This window comes from Grammomys surdaster, unplaced genomic scaffold (assembly GCF_004785775.1).
Source record: "Grammomys surdaster isolate TR1022 unplaced genomic scaffold, NIH_TR_1.0 139, whole genome shotgun sequence".
In the NCBI taxonomy this organism is placed as follows: domain Eukaryota; kingdom Metazoa; phylum Chordata; class Mammalia; order Rodentia; family Muridae; genus Grammomys; species Grammomys surdaster.
The window spans coordinates 281,203-303,495 of record NW_021604597.1 but is presented as its reverse complement, the minus strand read 5'-3'; the positions used below and the strand labels follow the sequence as shown (position 1 = coordinate 303,495).

General features: G+C 36.2%; 2 pseudogenes; one reads left to right on the top strand and one right to left on the bottom strand.

The window, feature by feature from the left end:
* Positions 1-12,394: 12,394 nt before the first annotated feature.
* LOC114617825 lies at positions 12,395-13,010 on the top strand (annotated as a pseudogene).
* An 8,635-nt stretch (positions 13,011-21,645) lies between these two features.
* LOC114617961 lies at positions 21,646-22,167 on the bottom strand (annotated as a pseudogene).
* Positions 22,168-22,293: the final 126 nt, after the last annotated feature.

Here is a 22,293-nt window from a genome sequence, read left to right as displayed (position 1 = left end):
GAGTTTTTCTAAAGACATGTAAGGCACAAGCTTCTACTCATGTATTGCATCACTCTGATGACATTCCCATGATGAACAAGAAAATAGAAAGTATGGGTAAATATCAGAAGAACGGTCTGTTTACAGAAAATTTGGAAGCGCCTCAGACAATCAGAAGTATCTTCAAAGTTATGGAGAGAGGGGAATGGAAGGAGGCACAGAGGTTCCATAAGGTAGGGCATCACCAGTGCTTACCTCCATGTGAGAAGAAAAAAAGGCAGAAGACTGTAGGTACAGAGTGGAGAAGTGGAGAAGATGGGGAACATTTGGAAGTTCCCAATGTCTGGAGACAGAAGACTGAGTTGAGGGCATCATGGGAATCCAAGATTGTGATGAGCTAGGTCCTCCATACAGGGAAGACATAGATGAGTGAGCCTTATCCTATTGTGGACATGTCCACTGTGTCAGAATTCACTGAATTTTAAAGTTGTCAGGAAACAAGCTACAAGACCAGCAGGCAGCTTCATAAGCAAGCACCTAGGTGAAGATACTGGTTTGAGACTCACCAAAAAGAATATAAAACCTGTTCTCAGGGTAGAGAGCTCACTCACTAACTTTGTGAGATGGGAGGTGTAGATATGGTTACCTTGGTGTTCAGTGGTAGTGGGGATTAGTTGGAGATGGAAGGGATAAGAAATGGGAATATACAGGAATGACAATGTTCAATGGACATTATATTTTTGTATGAGTGTATCTTCATAAAACATTGTGTGCTCTTATTTCACAATGCAGGGTGATCATATACTATGTGGGTGTCAGTTACTGATAGGAAATTTCAAATAATAGGCTAAATTGGTTGATACACAGTAGGACATTCTATGAGATGTTTGTATCTACCCGTGTTTTGCCCTTTCTTCATAGAGGTGAGGTTGTAGGTAGGGTAGGAAATCTGGGAATTTTGCCTTCTAGTGTATTAATATTTTCCTCTATCTTCTGGCTTAGATCTGTCATTCAGGTCCCATTTATGTCTTAGAAGGAATTACTGCTGGCCCTTTCTTACCGACACAATAACAGCTTTAAACATAATAGCTTTTTGCATATCCAAGATTATATATGTGCACATATATTCAATTGTGGCCCCATAGACGACTTTCTCTTTCTCCCAAGGCTCATTACCACCCAAGGAGCTGTCTGTTGCAAGGTAAGTGGTTGTACTTGTCTGGTGCTCTTGACACAGCTTCGTAGCCAAGCCCCAAGTGATTGCATTGTGTTTGTCTCACGGGTCTTGCTATAAATACCACATATATCTTCTCCCCACTGAGTTACTCTCACTAACTCCAGAGTCTGACAGATTCTGTGATTAAGCTAAGAATTGTTTGAACTGCAGCCAGGATGTGCTAGAAAGTCCTTTCTTACTCCAAACAGTTCTTATGCCTAATAGCCTTTTGTGTCTCATGGTATGTGGGCCAAAGTAGTATTTTTTAAGGAAGGGTACTGTTGCCTTTATAAACTTTAAATGTTCTCTTGGTATTGTGCTTCTGCCTATAAAATAGAGAGTAAAATGTGCTAATTTCAATTAATGTCCCAATTATAAATTCTAGTTGGCATTTACTAATTTACTTATGTAGTTATTTGTGCAAGTTATCCTTCAAAAGGATTTGACGTAGAAAGACTTTGCAGACTTGAAAACAGATGGCATGAAACGCACCAGATTTGTGGTTCTCCATGGACACTGGATGCCTGTAAATGTACATTTTTTCTTTTCTTTTCTTTCTTTCTTTTTTTTTGCATTTTATATATGAAGAGTTATGGCCAGAAAAAACAGGACACTTTAACTGCTCTTAATGGTAGAAGGATGAAGCTAGCTGTGAAAATTAATGAGATGGAAAAAATACATTAAACAGAAATAACAAAGTACTGTAAAGAGGTAGAAGTGAATGATAGTACATTATGAGAGGTTTTGGATGTATATCACATAACTGTATAAAGCTATTAGATTTTAAGAATGTGCCCATAATAAACTGTAGCACAATCTATTGGGTATGCATGACAGGGAAAACAGAAAGGGAATTCATTTTATAGTATGAAATCCTCTTCTATTAATAAAAAAAGCTACCTTCTCATATATCAAAAGTTGTTTTTTGAACTTTATCTAATTTTCTTAAGTAGTAATTATGAGAAGGTAGCAAAGTCTTTCTACGTCAAATCCTTTTGAAGGATAACTTGCACAAATAACTACATAAGTAAATTAGTAAATGCCAACTAGAATTTATAATTGGGACATTAAATGGAAGGCAGGTTGCAGTGGGATTCTCACTGCAAACTCTTCAGTAGGTTGAATCCTGTATCCTAATTTCATTTCAGGTGATTCTGTTTTACCCAAACTGGAAACAGTAAAAATTAAAGGGAGACCCTTGACTGTGTTGGGCATTGTGCTAAAATCTCCTTAAAGACTGGGTGGAAACCCAGACTCAGAGACATTTTAGCCAGCCATAGTGGGAGATGGAAAACCCTTGACTTCATCTGCTTTTCTGAGGCTTTGCCAACTTTATCTTGATTTTGCCTGTTCAGCTATTGAGAGAAGGCAGTTTGATTTTAAGTACAGAGAGTGCTGGAGGTTAGGGGGAGGGTTCCAATTATGCAAACGAACTGCGTTGGTGGGAAAAAGAGCTAGGAGAAGTCATTCAAGTCAGCTTCCTGGTGGGGTTGTCAGGCCTAAGCTGCATGCCTCTGTAGAGTATTGGCAAACTTAGTCTATCAATTGAACAGAATGTTGGCTAGTAAAATTATGCTCCATATTTTTAGAACACTTAGGTAGTGCTTTATTATATTATAGTATTTGTTTGTTTATTTGTTTGTTTATTTAGCTTCATCTACAACAACAAGTAGCTGAGATAGTCTATTTCAAAAAAGAAAATATTTGCTTGTGATCATGGTTTTAAATACCTCACTTCATTGTCAGATGGATGGGTTGCTTTGGAGCTTGTAGTGAAGCAACACCTCATGTCAGGGAGCCAGAAGTAGAGCACAGCCCTTCATATGATGGCTGCTAAGAGGGGAGAGTTCAGTCCTAATAGCTTCTTCGAAAGCACGGGCCTCATGATCTTCCCAAGTAAAGTGTTTCCCAACTCCTATCAATGCCGAGCTAGAAATTAAACCTTGAAGACATGACCTTTATGAGGCATTCCAGGTCAGAATCATCCCACTAGACTTAATGGGGCAGTAGAGGAATGTTCAGTGCACTGTATGGAGATAAATGCTGGCTTGGTGTGCTCACTCACAAGCTGGAGAGGCCTACCATATGGTTCAACTGTCATATATGATTTACTGAACAACCATTTCTTTCTGCTTAATGTTGTATAAAACACTTAAGGATAATACTGAATTATCATAATGTGTTACTAACATTTACATAGAGCCTCTTTTTAAAATAAATTATTTTCCTTTTCTGTGCATCGATGTCTTGCCTACACATTTGTCAGTGTGAGGGTGTCCAATTTCTTGGAATTAGAGATATAGAGATGTGGGTGCTGGGAATTGAACCTGGGTCCTCTGTGTGCTCTTAACCTCTAAGCAATCTTTCCAGACTCACAGAGAGCTTTGTGATTGAGTTTTGTTTGTTGGCAAAGAAAAGTAAACTACTTCAAAAGTTATAATTTTATGTTTCATGTTGTCTAGACATCTAGAATACTGCAGAGGTAGTATGGAGATATGGAAATATGTATTCTTCATTTAATGATATGATAAGAATTCAGATAATCATAGCATAGGGTAAAATTTGAATGAGTCCCTAAGGGGAGCTGAGAAAGTCTTGCCTGCATATGAAAAAGTATACAAAGTCCTGATGAGATGTGTATTATTGACATGGATATTGTTCCTGCTTAGAATTTGCAAAGACCCTCTCCTGTCCAACTGTGGATGTTGACAGTGTGTGCAAATACAATTGTTTATGAATGATTGACAAAGTGTGTTCAAAAACTATGCAAAAATGTAGTTTTATCCTCCCACCCGCCTATACCCTGTGGCTGTTCACCTACAAATATCTCTGACAGAGACTAGTTAAGCACTTCCACTCTATTTCATTTAGTAAATGTGCTGAGGGTTCCTGTTCTGTCATAGTAGGTGTGCTCCATCATGCCCAGTCCACCCAATCCCAGCTTTTCTATCTTCATGTGTTACCTTTATTTCACCCCCTTGCTACCTCAGTCTGGATTTCAAGACCAAGCTATATGGCATGTGGTAATTTGAGTGTCAGACAAGAGACAGTATTTGCAATGAACAGAGGAGGAGTTTAGGGCATTGGTAGCAAAGTAATGCTAGAATAGATGTGATCAAGAGCATGTCCAAAGTTTCTTTAAAATATTGAATTTAAATCATATATATCTATTACTAAAGTGACCTTCATCCACAAAATCTTAAGAGTGGAGTACTTACTTTAAAATTAAAGGCAACATGGGGGGGTGGAAAGGGGGGAGAGAGAAGGAGGGAGAGAGAGAAGAGGAAGAGGAAAAAGTAGAAGGAGAAGGAGGAGAAGGAAAAGGAGGAGGAGGAGGAGAAGGAGAAGGAGAAGGAGAAGGAGAAGGAGAAGAAGAAGAAGAAGGAGGAGGAGGAGGAGGAGGAGGAGGAGGAGGAGAAGGAAAAGGAGGAGGAGAAGGAGAAAAAGAAGAAGAAGAAGAAGAAGAAGAAGAAGAAGAAGAAGAAGAAGAAGAAGAAGAAGAAGAAGAAAGCAAGAAAGAAACAAAGTGAGGGGCAGAGGAAGGGTGGTAGGAAAAGAAAGAATGGCAGAAAGAAAGAGAGTTAAGAGGTGGAAGTAAATGATGAAAACAAGAAAAAAAAACTAAAAGAGATGATGCCAAAACTTAAAAGTGGTGTTGTGTCAGTGTTAATAGAATTGAAAGTTGTACAGAGACAGCAGCTAAAACAGGTTTCTATTTCTTTGTTTCCATTACTATAGCATCTATATTAGCTGTGTTACTTGGATACTAAGGCCAAGTGTAGATATTGGAATTAAATTCCCATGTAGCTTCAAGATGAAAAATTTCCACACTTCTAAAATATTCTGTTTATCCTGTTTTATTGCTTGATGACTAACACAGTCTTCAGTTGTTCATTAGGATATATATTTTCTATACTAATAACTATTGATTATGCTATTAATAATTAGTAAGCTGGGGCTGAGGGGGTAGCTCAATTGGTAAAGTGTTTGTTATTACAGTCGAGGACACATGAGTTCTGTTTCCAAGCATCCATGTAAAAGCTGGGTGTTGTGGCGTGTAAGCACAACCATGTTATTAGGTGCAACACAAACAGCTGGATCATTGAAACTCATTGCTGAATCTCCCTAGCCTGATCAATGAGCAGCAAATTCAGAATGATGTTCAACAAAAGTGGAGAGTGACTCAAAGTCAACTTTTGGCCTCCACACATAAACATGTCCACTTACACATGAACAAGTACATATAATGCACACATCCAAATACTTCATACATATAAAACTTCATATTATGAGAAAATAGGAACTATTTATGTAAGCTGAATAAACATGTGGATAAGAGTTTAAAAAAACACTAGGAGTATGACTGTCATGAAAAGCATTCTTTTTCAAACATGGAAAGAAAAAGATCCTATGAACAGGATATTACTTTCAAACACTGTTCCGTATCCATTTCATTTATGCGATGCAGAAGTCTGAAGATTGTATTTCTAAGAGTGACGCTTCGGTTCATTTGAAAATATTTCCATGTATGCAATGGAAAAATCTGGTTGTTCTGATGGAGAAAGGGTAGCAGCGCTGCCCCAGCAGAGATCCCATTGGTTGCTTGTCTCTTTCTCTGTCCCTATTCTCATTCTGAGACTTGGATCCCACTCTTAACTCTCGGGACACTCCCACATACCTAGATGGAGATTAAACTGAGACTGTTTCTTACTGTCTGTTTATGAAGGCAAATGTATTTACCCGAATTAACTAGCTGATTATCCCCCTTTAACTTTTCTGAATAATATCCTGTTTTTAAGGGGCACAAACCAATACTTTCACTGTGGGATCAGAAGGAATCTAGGTCTTGAAACAGTTGAGTCTTAAGCAAGAGTTATAACATTTATAAAAATAAAACCGTGTCTGCCAGACAGCTTGCCTTGGCATGTATAGGCATGTTTCCACATTCCCAGGAATGTAATGATAATTCCACATGTTCGTTTTCTCTGGGGGCTCTTAACATTTGCATCAGGTTGCAGTCTCTGTATGAGTTCAAGTTTGCTTTAAGAAATTATTCTCCACCTTAAAGTTCATTTGTATTTCTTGCTCCATGGTAGTTATAACAAAGTCAGAAGGCTGCAGGGAAAATAATCTCTCTGAAGGTCTATAAGTAAAACTAGAGATAGAAGAATTGCAGATGCAAAGCAAAGGAACAAATGAGGAGCATTAGACCTGAATTAAATGTGACTCTAACTTGGAACATAACCTTCAGTTTTTGTAAGAACATTTCTATACTGAAAAATACATGGAGGTAAATGGCCAATGCTTTTCTAGTTATAATAAAGACAATTATTTCTGTTAGATGCAAAATAAGAATACCAATATAAGTATCTAAATTTTATTTATATTTGCTTATATGTATAAGGATAAATGATTTGCCGGAACAATCTGCCTATAATGATAAGTCTCACACACACACACAAGAAATACAAGTCAGTGCTCTCTAGTACATCAATCAGTTTGTACTAGATAGCTGATGATTAATAATGAAGCTAGATTAAGTAGTAATTTATTTTTAGTACATATTATTTTGACAATTATTATGGCAAAACAACAAAAAAGCAGCCAAATTTACATTATTTATAATTTCAGAAATCTAAATTTGGGTAAAATTAATGAGAGTAATTAGTGGTTCCTAAAATAGTCTATCACAGTTTCTAAGATGAACTTCTACATAGTGTAAATGATGATTCCCTTTATTTCTGGAAGAGGCTTGTTACATTTCCAGTGTTAACTAGCTCCCACAAGGCCACATTGTGAACACTTGTTTCCCAGCTGTTGATGCTAATTCTGGACAATGTGGAGCCACAAGGGGGTGGAACCTCAATCCTGGACTTACATCACTAGGGACTGGGCTTTGACGGTTATATAGCCTTAGCCTTGCCTCTGATATTTGTCTCAGCTTCCTGTTCTGTTACCATGTCCTACTGGCCAGTTTTCTGTCAATTTGTCAAAAAATAGAGTCATCAGAGAGGAGAGAGCTTCAACTGCCTCTATAAAATCTGGATGTGAGGGACTTTCTTAATTATGATTGATAAGGGAGGGCCCAGTCCACTGTGGTTAGTGCCATCCTTAGACTGGGTTCTATATGAAAGCAGGCTGAGTAGGTCATGCTAGGCAAGCCAGTAAGCAGCACCCCTCCATGGCCTCTGCATCAACTCCTGCCTCTAGGTTCTTGCCCTGTGTGAGTTCCTGTTCATGCTGCTTTTTGTTGAACTGTTACATGAAACTGTGAATGAAATAAACCATTTCCTCCCCTGCTTTTCTCTCTAATGGTCCTGGAACTTGGAAGACTGGAGCTGATAATCAAGGCAGAGTAAAATCTTATACAATAACCAACTTTATTTAGAACAACAGACAGATGATACATTAAACATTATAAAGAATCACACGAGTAAACAATCACAAGTAAAACATGCAATCACATGTTAGACAGCTGCAGGTATAAAAACACATTTTTCTATCAGCCATATAGTAATAATAATAATAATAATGTAATAACAATAATGTAATGAATAACATGAAATAGACTTACTCCTATCTTCGACATCTGGGGAAGCATGAAAGAACATTCCAAGAACAATTTTGTGGTTTTTAAAGAAACTAAAGTCAGACTCTCTTGGAGCTTTCTCACAAGTACTTAGAATTTTTCTCACAGTGCTCCATTCTTGGATCCTGTTACAACACTCCTCAAATTGCTTTGCTCATGGTATTCCATCACAGCAATAATAACCCTAAGAAAGTCTCCAGTGAACAACCCTGAATCATATACTCACACAACCATGAAGTCCTCAATGTCTTCTGCCATGATGGACTGGACCAGTCAGAAATGAGCAGTCAAAACAAACATCCTTTAAATTGTTTTATTAGGTATTTTGGTCACAATGGTGCAAAGGTGACTAAAAGTGCTTTAATTATACATAATAAAATCAGTCTTTTTCTGCTAGTCTTTGCATAATGAAGAAAGCAGCAATTATCTGGAAAATTTTGCCCATTTATTCCCCAAATAATTTCTCATAAGCCAAAGCTACAAGAAACATATGGAGCAAAACATTTGTGGTAATAGACTCTTTTTATCTAAGATTGACTTTTCTGGAGAATCTATAATGTGCTAGATTAAATTATACTATTTATGTACCATTTCGTTTTTTTTCTATTTCATGACAAGAGGGATTGTTGCCAATGTACATACTTTTACACAGCCTTTGACTATCATATAAATACACAGAATGTTGAAATTTTTTCATTGCTTAAATAATATTGTCTGAACATTTTCAATATGAATAAAAACAAATTACATTTTAAGCTCTTTGAAAGATATATTATTGGTGAGTATTTGGTAGAGAAATGTTAATGAGTCAAATTTGATTATTCTTGTTGCTTTGCATGCAATTGTGAATCTCAGCACACTTTCTACTTGCACCCTAAGTGATGTTTTCTACATGGTAAATGCACTAAAACGAAGCACTTATACAGTGGACATTTCAATTTCTTGTATTAAAAGCAGATAATGACAGAATGACAAAATGATGTCAGAAGCACCTAAGGGCTTTCCAAGGAGAATTTCAGTGTAGCCTGGATATTTGGGGATGCTCTCCTGCCTACCTAGTATTCTGACAGCTCCTTGTGGGTAGCAGTACCTAATCAAATCAGCAAGTTATTTTTTTTTTACGTGCTATAAAATCTCTCTGCTGGTTTAAAGAAAGTCAAAGGGCTACAAGGACTTTAAACGAGCAGTAAAAAGCAAACAGCTGAAAGCAATGAAACTCAAATGACTATTTTCTCCATAGGAAATTTTAAAGACTTTGCCTCACATGGTCATAAAGATCTGTTTTACACTTTTTTTATGCTGAAAGTCTTCTAAAATCCGCTTTGTGCTAATATGAAACTATAGCTTTTATGTCGCAGATACACTCCACTTCAGCTACTAATCAAAAAAAAATCCTTATAAAAATGGCATGAAATTAGAAACTAGGAATTGTACTACCACCACTACTAGTAATTGCCTCAACTGTTCTATCATGTGACACTTTATTTACCATAGAGAACATAGAAGTACTCTGGTTTACTGAATTTTGTGGGCATGATTTTATGATTGGTTACTTACATAGACGTTCATGTCCTATTCCACACATGTCTCAAAGGAAGACACCATAGAAAGATATAAATACATGTTAAACCACTTTCCTTTCAAATCCTTCAACCTCTCCTTTCCATGACTCATCACATGCTCTGGGTAAAGGCAAAGGAAATGAGAACAGCAAACATTACAATGAAGACTTTAATTGGAATTTCAGAGATTATCAAAATTAGGAATGTCCTAGCATGATGACTTGGGATTTATGTCATCCATGGGAAGTAACGATAAAGGCATAAACAGCTTGAAACTAAATCCTTCATTCACATATAAGAGGCTAAGGAATGGTTGTACAAGTAGTCTCCTATATGCAATATTGGTCGTGTGTAAAAGTCTATAATTATAAAGGAGTCTGACGTTCTACTCCAATGTCAAACTGAAGATGCCAAGTGGATGTTTTCCATAGTAGGATGATGGATTTACATGCTCAGGAGAACTATGGTTGCTTGGAATGAATGACATGAGACATTTCTAAAACGCTTTTTTCTGACATGGAACGTACTTTGAATAATAGCATTGTCAGCAGGAGTGTTAAAAGCATAGATCTACATTAAGAGGAAAGTGTACAGAGATGGTGGCTGCTACGGTTTGTATTGGAAATGTCCTCCACAACCTGCTGGTCTATTTATGGAAGTTACAGAATTTTTGGAAAGCAATGTCTTGCTGAATGGGTGGCCTCTGTTTTGGGTTGTAGCCTCTTTGCCCATGTGAGAAGCCATCAACAATCTCTTGACCAAGCCTTTCTTACATCAATGGGCTGAAATCTGACTGAACCTTTCTGCCAAAATACAACGTTTTTCCTTTAAGGTACCTTTTCAGATGTTTTGTGACAGTAGTGAGACTAATAAACACAGCTAAGTATGTAAATCCAAATGACTGTAAGTTTCTTATGCATGTATAGGGTCTTCAGAATGAAAGAAAATACTATTTATAAATATGCACAGACCGCAGGATGAGTCAAGGCAACCCCACACAACCTAGAACATATGATCTTGATATAATGCAGTGAGTTTACCATATGACATGTACCTGGGGAAGGTTTACAGTACAAGTGAGAAACGCTTCAAAATTAGTAACCTTGAAAAATACATTCCTGAGGAGGAGAGAGCTGCTGAAAGTGAGACAATTCAGGCATCTGAAAAATACAAGGGAACAAAACCTCCCAAATTAGTGGCATTGGCTGCCGCCTTCATAGCTTGCAGGGATAATGAAAAGCTGAGGACCAGCAATTAAAGGCTAAAGGTAAGAGTCAGAGTGCCTTTTTGTTAGCTTGAAAAGAGGCATTTATGTCTTGTGGTAGAAGACTAGATGGTGCTTAGTACCACCCTGGAGTTCCAAAGACATTTAAATGCTCCGTCTCAGAGGATCTACAGGGCTAAATGTCAGAACACATTTTGAGCTTTGGACTCTGAAATAAGATGGAATATTCATATTTTCACCCAAAGATCTTGTCTCTGCCCTTTTTAATTCTATCTCAGACCCTAAACCTTTCAGAATTCAGTCTTCCATTGTAGGAGCATGCACACCACCTGTAACCAGGGCACTGAGGAAGTTTATTCTCAGGACAATGGCTTCAGGGAATTTCTAAGGAGCTATTATTAGCTCTGCTCCCAGATGGCAGGGCAGTTGTCAGGAGAAGAAGACTTGATGCTCCCATTGCTGTAAATAAGGTATAGCCATGGACAGAAGGCTATCCTCCAACACAGAAGTGGTTCATATCTTACGGCACTTTGAAAATCAAATATTTCAACAGATAAACAATGTATTACTATACATATTACCAACAAAAAGAATTGGAAGAAAAGTAATTGAAAGATTTTCCTTCAAATTATGAATTTATTTTTCCTTAGGTTCACATCACATTTTTAAAACTTGGGATATATTTGCAGAACCACTTTCCATCCACACATTTGTGCATTTGTTCTTTCAAATGATAGTGATTTACTGTTAGACATCTAGTGTAACGATTCTTATGTGTAATATTTGAGCTTTCCAGTACACCTTAAATACGGTAATTTCTGTAAATCATGATGTTTAAGGAGTTGACTATACTCTCTAATGAAATCATTATACATGACGTTTTACAATAGCATTTTCTGCCTGTGTGGGTTTTTGTTTGAAATTTGGAATCACTAGATTGCTTTGTATCAATTTTATGGAAAGATACACTCTGACAACGATCCTCCTGCCTGTGCTTTAACCTTCAACTGTCTAATTACATTTTCTAGAACGCATGCCTCTCACCTTCAGGGAACTCTCCATGGGTTCTATTTAAGGGCAATGTTCTTAGGATACCATTTGAGAATGCATGTAAAATGTCCCTGCCTAACATGTCTAGGCTCACTTGTTACTATGTATTATGTACTTTATTTGAAAGATAACTGGAAGTGTTGACTTTTGCACTCTTTCAACTGCCTTTAAACCCCAGGCAGTGTTACAAACCTCTATTTTTCCACAATAGCTACCACAATATGAAGACTATAATAAGATTTAAATTTCAGGGTTTCAGACTCAAGAGAGAGGAAAAGATTTCACCATGTCTACAAGACATACAAGATCTTTTAGAATATAGATACTTTAAAACAAATTCTATTCTCACCAGGAAATCAACTGACTGATTAAAGAATATTGGACTGTGACAAGCCTCTGTTCTTTAGAAAGGGAAATATGCTAATTTGAATATGCTTGTCACAAATAATAAATTGCCATTTATTCTTTGAGAAAAAGAATTCAATATTAAACTCTGATATTTTTATGGTAGACTCAACTTTTTTAAACCTACCTAGACAGATGAAAAATACCTCACAAACACTACTTCCATAAGAGAAAACAGTGACATCCATAGTGGCATCGAATATAAAGGTAGAAATATGATTGTTTAGATAGGATGAGGATTGTTTATGTTTTCAACAAAACCTACAGTCGAAGGTCATGTTTTAATTCAGAAACTAACTTACGTGATAATTTTATCATAGGCAATGTGACAGATATAACTGGAAGGCATCTACTTCCGAGTCAAAGCCATGGCAGTGGCAAATTCAAGTCCAGTCAATCCAGTGGTCTTCTTTGGCGGCCAGGAAGTTTGTCGCATGAAGATCGAGCTCTTTGCAGACGTGGTGCCTAAGACGGCAGAGAACTTTAGGCAATTCTGCACTGGAGAGTTCAGAAAAGATGGTGTTCTGATAGGATACAAAGGTAGCAACTTCCACAGGGTTATAAAGGATTTAATGATTCAGTGGAGATTTTGTTAATGGCGATGGTACTGGAGTCGCCAGTATTTACCGGGGACCATTTGCAGACAAAAATTTTAAACTTAGACACTCGGCTCCAGGCCTGCTTTCTATGGCAAACAGTGGTTGGTCCCAGTACAAATGGCTGCCAGTTCTTTATCACGTGTTCTAAGTGGGATTGGCTAGATGGAAAGCATGTAGTGTTTGGAAAAATCTTTGATGGACTTCTAGTGATGAGGAAGACCGAGAATGTTCCCACAGGCCCCAACAAGAAGCCCAAACTGCCAGTGGTGATTTCACAGTGTGGGGAAATGTAATCTAGACAAGATGGAACCAGGCCCTCTGCTGTTTTGGGGTGACATTCTCCACTGAGTCTGACAAGCTGGACTGGCCTCTTTGTTTGCTTCCCTGTCTCTACAGTATGGGATCCAGGACTTGGATTTATCACAGATCAGAACCAGTAATCCTGTTTAAAATTTGAAATGTAAATAAAGTATTTTCTTAATGCAAAGACAAAAACAAACAAACTGGAAGGCAGTCTCAAGTTCCACCCATCTGCAAGAACTCAGTCAGTAGAATGCTTACAACTATCCATGAAAATTTATCAGAGTATATTTTGATGATGGCTCACTTCTTTTTATCACTAGCAGTGATTCACATTATTCTTCATAAAAATAAATGCTAATTCATTTATTTATATACAATAGAAGTTTTTCAGAGTCTCTGCTTCTCTAGCCATAGGAATGCAAAAAAAAAGAGTAGCATCCTCATTTTATGGAAGAAGTTGCAAGAACATAAATGAAAGCTTATGTATGAGAGTTCACAACTTATGTATGACAAGTCACAGTAAACTGTAGTATTATTTGAGAATAAAGGAAACCTTCCTACCTCTCCATACAAAGCTGATTAGGAATCTTACAGGGGTGTGTGTGTGTGTGTGTGTGTGTGTATTTACACATTGATAAGGACATATAGAAGAAAAATATTATTCATTGTTTTAATAAGATACTAGGTATTTTATAATAAAGGAAACAGGTCTTTGAATCAAGGTTTGAGTAAGCTTACATTTGCCCCTGTTGATTTGTTATAAAAGAAAAACATCATGGCAGAGACAACAACTCACATTACGGTGGATAAAAAGCAGAGAGAAAAATAGAGACCTAGGTCCTAGCTTTCTTTCTAGAGGCATTCCCCACATAATGGAACATTCCCAGTAAGTTTTACTTTCTAATGGCTCTATTGTCTTCCATTAGCACCATACAGAATGTATGGGATACATTTAATAGCAAACTATATCATCAAAATTTATTCTATTAGAACATGAAATCAATTTGAAGGTGATGTAGCAGGATGCTTAGCTATGGACCATACAGTAAAGCAATTGTTTAAGATGACTAAAGAAGAATAATTTAATTAATTTAATTTAATTTAATTCTACTTACTCAAAGTAAGTAGAAGATAGGAGGCATCGTTACATCCAAGGAATCAAGATAAAGTTGTGTTCTATGTGGATGAGTTTAATGGAAATGGGGAAATAAATTGTATGAAGAGAGGCAGGGTAAATAATAAGCAGATTTCGTATAACACTGAATATAATAGATTATTTAGGTGAACTTTGAGTTGAGGTATAAATGGAAAGAACAATAGGTGTACATGATAAATAAAAAGGAAAAGTCACGGGCAGGATTTAACCAGGCTACTCTAGGAACATGGCGCAGAGTACAATTTAGTCAGTCAAATTTCTTCTTAGAAATTAAAAATATATATTCTAGAACAGCAGATGCAAAGAGAAAATGATTGGTGGGACTTCAGAACTGATGTACTCAATATTTCTAGGAAATCCAGTGGAGGTATTTACTACACTATAGAACATATACCCACTAGAATTGGGAACTTTACCGAATGGTCTGGACAGTGAGGAGATTTAGTAGTAAAAAGCCATTTCCAAAATACAAGAGGTTGATTTTCTGATTTTCTGTATCGTTCCCTAAAGAATTAGTTAAGAAAAAAAGCAAAGCAAAGAAAAGAAAAAAGAACAAAGCAAATCAAACCAAACCAAACCGAACCGAACCGAACCAAACCGAAACAAAACAAAACAAAACAAAACAGAACAGAACAAAACAGAACAGAACAAAACAAAACAAACAAAAAAAACCCACCACCAACAAAAATCTTTCACATGAAGAAATCAGAATATAGCCTAGTATCAAAAGTGAGAATAACCAGGAAGGTGCACACTCCTCCTTGTTTCTATGGATGCAGAATGTATAAGAAGAAGGCTTAATACTACTTCAAGCTTAGGATAAATAAACATAAAACCCACAGAACACAAAAATCATCTTTTTGTACATCAGTGTTGGAGTATTTGCTAGTTCACTGTGATTCATGAATTGCTGGTAGAGATGTGAAATGTTCCCTTTGGAAGACTGTGAAGTCTTTCACAAGACTGTGATAGAAGAAAACAAAGATTGTGAATTAAAAAAAGAACTTCATTTTAAAAGCTGGAACCATGCAGTGGTAACAGTATAAGAGGAAGAAACAGTAGAGAGGAAGTAATTTCCAGCAGAGGACAAAAGGATAAAAGATGAAGGAAATATACTTTTTCGATGAGAACTAAATGGTACATGTAGAAGCAAATCTTTGATGAGAGATCAAAGGAGAAATATAGCTGTAGATTAAATATAATATATATAGACTTACAGGAATTTTAATGATAAAAGTATAGTTGGCAATGATTATTATAGAATATGATGAGACCCTATGTTATCCTTCCCCAAAAATCTAAAAAAAGTCACGAACTCTTATCTCAAGGCAGATTTTAAATAGTTTCTTTACATATGTCATTGAGGTTCTTCAACATATGATTATAAATGATGGAAACTAGAATCCACGTGTTGATAATGAATTTAGTATTGACTTTTGCAGGTTATAATAGTACAAATATGTGTCATATATATTAATATATGTGAGTTTACTATGCATTTATACAAAAATAACTACATAAAATTGCCTTTCATATTCACACATTTACACCCTTGTATATTTATTTCAACTATTTAATAGGTAAGTGCAAATGTATTTATAGAGCATATTAATGTACATCTCATTTGGTAATGTGACTTTAATAAGCAGTAGACATGGAAAAAATATATTTTTGTATCACTAGTTCAGGGCTATTTTAACTCTGTTGTATTCTTTCTCACTCAGAGAGAGAGAATGTCTGTTACATCTTTTTCTGCTATCAGCAGGGGTATAGTTAATGAATGTTAGCCAAGAAATATTTTTTAAAAAGAAAAAAGTAAGCTCAAAACACCACAGAATTTGAAATGACTCGGTATGAAACTTTGCACATGAATATACTCATTATTCTTTTCAATCATCTTCTTTACTTTTCAGAGGAAATTCGTTCAGACATCTTTTGAAATGCTGCATTTGACATGGGAAATCCAAAATGCCTCATTTAAGACAGTTTCCAGTCTAATCAATAGAGCCATAAAATGTTAGCAAAAGTATAATATTGCTGCTCATCTTAACATATTTCCCATATATGATATGATTTAAACAAATGAGACATTTTTTCATTTTCTTTACATTTTCATTCGAAAATGAAATCTTTTGATTTTTAGTAAATCTCTTGATTTGGATACTTACCTAAAGGAGAATGTCTTTAGAATCTTGGAATAACAAACACACAAACAGACAATATGACGTTGCAAATCTTATGTGCCTACAGAGAGACTGAGTAGGTCTGTTAACAAATGGGAAAATAGAAATTCATTTATTGTTGGAGTGGGTATCTGGGTCAATCTTGTTAATTGTAATGAAGTAAAGTAAAAGGAATGAAGAGCAAAATGTAGAAAGTAGAGTAGTGTAAATCTGTGTTCCCAAGCCATGGTCACTCACATTTGATACTAGAATAAACCTCTGATCTCCATCAAGGTGAGAGGAAAAAAGTGTAGTGAGCCCAGAATTGAAATTTTTGCACCTAGCATGTTGTGTTATCACAATATTTTAAGCAAATATAAACTCAAAACCACATACATTAAATGATAGGAAAGCACTTATTGTAACTATTTATTAAAAGCACTTCCTTTTTTATGTGTCCTCTCCTTACTACTTTTCTCCCTTCCTCTTCTTAGTCTTTCTTATTAAAATTTCAAACTAATATAAGTGAATACTTTGTAAAATACCATTTGATTGTTACCAGATGTGGCACATGCTCCCAACAGTCTCCCTTTCTTTGTGTCTAGAAACATTTCATTCTTTAACAAGATGTAGTAATAACTTTGAAGTCTGAGATTTTATTGTAATTGCTAACTAAAAGTTGGTTATGTACAAATTCATAATGTAAGAGCAAGACATGTGGTTTCGGCATTAAAGACAAATACTTGCTCTAGCCAAACAATGATGTTTACACGGACTTCACTTGTCCCAAGAGTCACAGTGGCATGCAAATGGGCTCATGGGACTTGTTTGTATGAACTTAGAATCTTAGCTCTTTTATAGTAGAGAAAATGAATGACTTGTCTCCCTCTTACAGGATTACTAATTGTTGTAATCTATAATAAGTAGTCATGTTTTTGCACTACAAAAAGACACTACATTTAATTAACCTACAAAAAATATCAAATTTTTCAAATAGTTCAGAAAAAAACTCAGCCAATGATACAATTAAAACATGTATGAAGCACATAACGAATGAAAAAATGTGATCTTTGTTCAGATGCCTTCAAATGATTCCTTGGTGACTAAATTTTATCACATTGACTTTTATTCCACTAACACCATATTGTTCCTTGTACCATAAACTTCAAGTGCATCCTAATTCTCAAAAACTCTATATCTACTTAAGAGTGCTTCATTCCTTAATACTTGAAGGCATTCTGGCACATTTCATTGTTAGTGCTGGAAAAGAAATATGTTTCTTTAAGTTTGAAATAATGATTTTTTAAAAAGGTCTAGTATGAACAAAAACTACTTGTAAATATTTCACATTCTTAATAATTCCTTTTATCTATACAAGCAAAATAGTGGTTTATATAGGTCATTGATTGTTGTTTGTGGGTCTCTATTGTTGTTTGTGGGTTCATTCAATATATTAATTATGAAACTAATATCTTTTAAGTTCTTCATTTCAACATGAATTTTAGTTACTTTTCTACTGCTGCGAATAGACAACTAGCCAATTCAACTTGTAGAATACTTTATTGGAGGCTTATAATTAGAGGGTTAGAATACTGATAGCTTACATCTTTACATATGGGTGGGAGGTAGAGAGAGGCAATTGGGAATGATATAGTCTTTTGTAATCTAAAATCTCACCCTCACTGCAACACCTTCAAGGCTGTATCTCCTAGTCTTTCCGAAACAATTTCATCAACTGGAAACCAAGAACTTATTTATATGAACCTATGGGCGTCATTAGCATTCAAACCATTATACCATGAATACAGTTCCACTTCAGAATCAACTCATCAATTCATATGTAAAAGTATGTATATATGAAGAAATTTGAAATGAGAATACATAGTGAATGTGGCTAGGTCTGAAAATCTGGGACAAGGACATCTTAAATTTTAAGAATGTAAACAAGATTTTAATATTAGAAGAATGGTAGGAAGAGTATTTTCTGCAGTCAGATGCTTTTGAAAATAAAAAGAATGGTGGGTAGGGAATTTGAAGAAGCCAGAAACAAGCTCAGCATGATTATTGATAGAGACAGAGGAACTGACAAGTATTCAGAGTCAATTCTAATTTAAAGTAGGAACATTATCATTTTACTTTATATGATTTTCCTAGAATATAATTTGATAAGTTTTACAGGTTTGATAAAATTAGAATAAAGGACATATTGGGATGCTTATCAAAGAACAGAAAGTCAAGAAAACAAAGCCGTCATTATATTAACTTTCAAACAACTTATCCAAAGCCAGAATTCTAATTGTACTGATTTGGAGCCAGAAAGACAAATGTTTCATGTTCTCTGTAGTGTGTTGTCCTGATGCTGCTTGTATTCTAAGGGTAATATTGGTTCTTCAAGACTGGTTTCCCCTGAGACAAAAGAGTTCACACGTAGAAGCTATATGACATTGCCACCAAGTTATTTCTGATTGGTAAAGGTGCCAATAGCCAATAGCTAGGCAAAAGAGACATAGATCTGGTTTAGGTTTCTGGGCCTAGGGTTGAAAGAGAAGAACAAGGATAAGTTGAAGGTGAAGAAGGAAGGAGATGCCACCGTGGGTTAGGTGAGTCATGGAAACTCCAATTAGCTGGCCAATTGGCATTAAGAGCAGCCCAGATGAAACATAGTAAGTAGTAAATCATAATTCGGTGTTATTAATAGGAAATAATAGCATAGAGGGTAGGTATCTGCCCAGCTCTTGTGCTGTTTAAGGCTTATTGTAAATATAAAGGTTGTGTGCATCCTCTGTCTCAGTACTAAATGGTCAAAGACAGGGTCCCTGAGTCAGGATTGAAAATTTCTACAACAGTTCTTTCTCACGTGTCAATGCTAGCCTTGCATCTTTAGATGTGTGTGTGTTTAAATTGGAGTCTCCATACAATTTGGGGGACTAGTAAAGGTTAATGGGATATATCTCCGGTGACAGATTGAACCCCTGCAGAATGTTGTGGGGCTTTAGGAGATGAATAACAGAGCAGGAAGAATTAAGTAAAGTAAGAGAAGTAACTAATAGTTTTGTCCACCTAGGAATTCTGTGAGCATAATTATGGCTGGCTTGTCAAGACATGCCTGCTCCAGCTGGAATACAAACATGCTCGCCCTTAAAACACACCTTTAATACCAAACAATGTAGGTAAGTTTAGTGTGTAGAAAGAAGCAGTTTGAAAGTGATATCTAATTGAGGGACAAAGTGGCAACTCAGAGAAAGATTTGAGTCAGAGATAGGATACGCCCAACTCTTACGAAAACAGATGAAAGGGAGAATATTTAAGAGCAGTAAAGGGAGAGAGAAGGGAGTTGGAAGTCAGCTCAGTTCAGTTCAGTTCAGTTCAGTTCAGTTCAGTTAGCATGAGTCAGTTCAGTGAATGCAGTGTAATGGACTTGAGTTTCTTCGTGAGTTCATGCAGTTTAGTGCAACTCAACAAAGGCAGATGAAACTAGACAATGAGGACAGAGGGGGTAGGTGAAAGGGAGAACACTCTGTTAGAGGCAAAGGGGAGGGGAGTTGGAATGGGAGGTTTGTAGAGAGGAGACGGGGAAGGGTGGTGACATTTGAAATGCAAATAAATAAAATAAACAATTAATAATAATAATAAACAACAATAAACGAAGAAGTTAGATTAGAAAAAATTGCCAGTTAGTTCACAGTCAAGCAGAGTAATTTAGTAACAAACTGAAAGAAGCCAGATTGAATCAGTCAGCATGGAGAGGGGTTTGAGCCAGAAGAGCTGAGTTGAACCAGCCAGCCAGACTTCAGAAGGAACTAGAAATCGAGTGAGCTTATTCAACAGTAAGTCTCAGAGGCTGAAGACATTCTAGGGTTAGATTAGATTGTATGGGGGCTTGAAGCTTCCAGGACTAGGCCTAGGTAAACATCCAAGATGACATTTAAATCTGATGAATAAAAGTTACGTTTATACATGACAATTGGTACTATAGTGGCACAAATATTTTGGGATTTACCAATCATTTACTTCATGTTCTGCTTGGATATGTTTGTTTCTCTCAGAGTACTGGCATTTCATTGTGAAGCAACACATCTACTCTTTTATTTGTAGTTTTTTTTTAGCGTTTCATCATTTATTTAGATGTTGAAGCTCTCGCACTAGGTTTTTACAAGCTGGTGAACACTGACAAACTATTTCTCCCACGTAAGTATAGCCATACATTCCCAGACAGTATAAATATATGGTTGAACTAACATTAATACACATCACCATTTTATCAATTACATAATAAAACAAATGATCAAGTATCCAATTATTAAGTTACGTAAGTCAAAAGGCTTAAAAATCATTTCTGCTCAGTTCATTAGCAGATACCACTTTTTTCTTTTTTGCAAGAGATTGGGAAGAGAAGAGGAAACCATAATTCAAACAAGTTGGAAAACTTCTGATAGGCATGGAAAACACAAGAATTTCAGAAATTTTGATTAAGAATTGGATAGCTACAACAATGTGTCTCTATGTCTTAAAAATATTTACCAACTTAAAGAGCATACGCTACATGTTCTGCACAAGACAAAGGCAACATATTACTAAAAATATTTAATAGCTTCCTCTCCTTTCTTTTTCAGGCCCTCCCTGTTAGATTACAAACACCTCTGAGAGCAAACACTAAATTAACTATAAGGCTTTTTTTTTGTCTAGAGACATTATTCAAGATATGTGCTTCTGTAACAAACTTGATTTTCAAAAGGAGGTTTCCCAAGACAGCAAAACATAAAGACAGAGACATGAAATAATCAGCAAGACTTAGGGTTTTTTTGTTTTGTTTTGTTTTTAAAACAAACAAACAAACAAAAAAAGATGGCTAGCAAACCTGATGTTTTCTGGTGTAAATGTGGGAGATGTAAACAGAGTGATCAGGCAGATAACAAGAGAAGCCCTGCAGAGTTTGAAATAACTCAAGGAATACACCATGGAAGGTCCAGAGAGATCTTAGTTCCTGCAATTGTGGTCTGTATGATGCTAAAAATATTCAGGTGTTTTGCTGGGTATTTTGGCACCTAATCCTTCTAAATTCCTTATCAACTAATAATATTCTGGCACAGGTGTACATTTAATGAGATAACGCAATACCTTATTTTAGGAAAGGTCAACTGGTACAAATAATAAGCACATTTTAAATGCTGACCAGCAAAAATCGTTCCCTAAGTGTCCAAACATGTTGATCATAGCCCAAATATAGAGGTTGCAATTCTGTCAAGCTTGTGGCCTTGTTTTACTGTGTTTCAATATTCCTGTGGAGCTTCAGCAAACTTATTCCGTAAGCCGAGACATTGGGTAATTATGCATAACAAATCAGGTCCCATCTGAATTTCCACTTCCAAGGCAATGGCATCACCCCCCCGCCCCCAGTTTTATTGAATACAACGGTTGTTTCTATGACCATTGGAATCCTTGAGGTGGAGCCGCATTTTTGGACGGTACTTCTCCAGATACAAAAGTTGCTTGCTGTTAAAAGCTCCGCGCCGCTTTTGTCTTATGAATTGTACTGCATCTTCATATTTCACTCCACCTTCAATTAATGCTAGGGCAACAAGCACCGGAGCTCTGCCAAGGCCTGCGGCACAATGGACAGCAATACAGCAGCCAGGTTCTTCACGAAACTTAATCTTCACAAGACTTAACCAGTCATCAACAATCTGGTTGGATGGTAGTGCACCATCATCAAAAGGACAGTCAAGAACATGAATGCCTTCTTTCTCCACAAGAGTAGTGTCGTAAGTTGCTTCACATACACTTACTATTGTGGCAACTCCATACTTCTTAAGTTCCTCTATAAATTTGTTTAAGGTTGCATTGATTGGATTGTGTGTAATAAGAAATCTCATGTTCTTGTATGTGACTTCCCCAGGAACAGTGCGGTTCATTCGAGCCATGTTAATTTAGTTTAAAAAAACACCCAAAAGGGCTATGAAAGAATTAAAAAAAATTGAATACAGAAATGATTCAAAACAAAAAAACCCCAAAAAACAAAAAACAATCTGAAGTCTACTTCAATATTC